The sequence below is a fragment of the Eumetopias jubatus genome, unplaced genomic scaffold (genome assembly GCF_037043125.1).
Source record: "Eumetopias jubatus isolate StellerSeaLion01/CBP00866 unplaced genomic scaffold, mEumJub1_p1.0 scaffold_11, whole genome shotgun sequence".
NCBI lineage: Eukaryota > Metazoa > Chordata > Mammalia > Carnivora > Otariidae > Eumetopias > Eumetopias jubatus.
The window spans coordinates 48,351,950-48,353,960 of NW_028274817.1; the positions used below are offsets into that span (position 1 = coordinate 48,351,950).

Below are 2,011 nucleotides of genomic sequence, written 5' to 3' on the forward strand. Positions count from 1 at the left end.
TTCAAAAACAGTTGAAAGGCTTTCAGAATGAATTATTTTTTGAATCTTTGAGCAAAATTGCCCACTAAAGCTCTTTGAAGCTGGTGCTTGTTTTGGAGGAAATGCATTGCACTTCAAGACTAGACTTTTTTTTTTTCAGTCACTAATGGTTTATTTAGTTTAAAAAAAATCTCATATGAAGCTAATTTATATTCTCTTAGAAAATCATCTATTAAATCCAGATTTTGAAATTTATTTGCACAAGTTTGAGCAAAGTCACTTATTTAAGTATTTTGCATTTCTCTGTATCTGTGTCAATTTCCCCTTTTTCCATTTCTAATTGTGTTTGTGCTTTATGTTCCCTCTTTTTTTTATTTAATTATGTTATGTTAATCACCATACATTACACCATTAGTTTTTTTTTTATACACAAGTGTACTTTATTGAATTCAGCTGTAAGCAGGCAAGTGTGTTAATGTGAAGGGCTGGATGCTAAGGGACAGGGTCAGCAGCGCACGGTGGAGGACTTGGGTCTCCTGCCATGAGCACCTAGTGGTACCCATTGTTCTCCTGCATAGACTTCAAAAATACACTGTAGGCGGTAGTGTAGACAAACAGCAGAAGAACAATGGATCCAGTGGTCAGAAGGAGGCCCAAGACCAGGGCCCAGATGTTCAGGCACTTGGCGGTGGAGGCATAAGTCTGGGCCCCAGTCATGTCACCCACCATCTTCCGGTCCCTGGACTTCATGGAGTAGGCGAAGGCCACGAAGCCCAGGCAGCACCAGTTCATGAAGATGGTGTTGAACAGGGACCAGACGATGTGGTCAGGCACGGCTGTCTCACTACGGATGTTGATCACAGTGGTCGTCACGGGAGCCGAGCTCTGGGGCGCCCCGAATACAGCCACCTCGTGCTCCTCCTTGAGCATCTCATAGGTCGGGGGGACGTCGTTGTAGGTGCCCGGGAAGAAGTGCTGGAGTTGTGGTTCATGGTGGGAGATGGAGCACCGGTGGTGTGGATCTACACCATTAGTTTTTGATGTAGTGTTCCATGATTCATTGTTTGCGTATAACACCCAGTGCTCCATTCAATACGTGCCCTCTTTAATATCCATCACCAGACTAACCCATCCCCCCACCCACCTCCCCTCTAGAACCCTCAGTTGGTCTTAATTAGATTAGCTAGTGGTTTTATTATTATATTTTTGTTAAAAATTTTATTTATTTATTTGACAGAGAGACAGATATAGTGAGAGAGGGAACACAAGCAGGGGGAGTGGGAGAGGGAGAAGCAAGCTTTCAAAGCAGGGAACCCGACGTGGAGCTTGATCCCAGGACCCTGGAATCATGACCTGAGCCAAAGGCAGACGCTTAACGACTGAGCCACCCACGTGCCCCATCATGATTTTTGAAGAAAAAGCTTTTGAATTTATTCATTAGTTCTGCTTTTTCTGTTCTCCAATTCATTAATATTAGGTTTTATCCTTATTAATTTCTTGTTTCTGCTCCTCTGATGTACATACATATATAAGGATTATATGTATTAATGTAAGTGTACTATTTTGAAAAGTAAAATACTTTTCAATTCTAGGAGATAAATACTACTATTAATCCGCTTTTACAGATTAAGATACTGAGGCACCAAGATGTTATCATTTGCCCAGGGTCATATAGTTACTAGAGTGATAAAGCCAAGATATGAAGTTACCTTTGTGTTTTTATCCACTTTACTGTCTCCTTCGGTTTAAATTACTGCTTCCCCCTTCATTTGTTGAGTTGTTGAATACAATGTATTTTCAAAATGGATTAATTATCAATAATAGTGTTTAATAATATAAAGTTTCTTCTGAGTACAACTTTATTAGAATTTCATATGTGTTTTTATTATTGTTATTCTATGGACTTTCTGCAATTTCAGGTTTTACTTTATTTTAACCCATTTAATAGAGGTTTATTTTTCCTGATGTTTGGGGTTTTGAGGGTTTTATTTCTTTGTTTGAATGATGTTTGCTCTAGTATTTTTTGTAGATA

At 39.4% G+C, this 2,011-nt stretch overlaps 1 pseudogene; it reads right to left on the reverse strand.

The window, feature by feature from the left end:
• Positions 1–486: 486 nt before the first annotated feature.
• On the reverse strand, positions 487–909 carry LOC114207541 (interferon-induced transmembrane protein 1 pseudogene; annotated as a pseudogene).
• Positions 910–2,011: the final 1,102 nt, after the last annotated feature.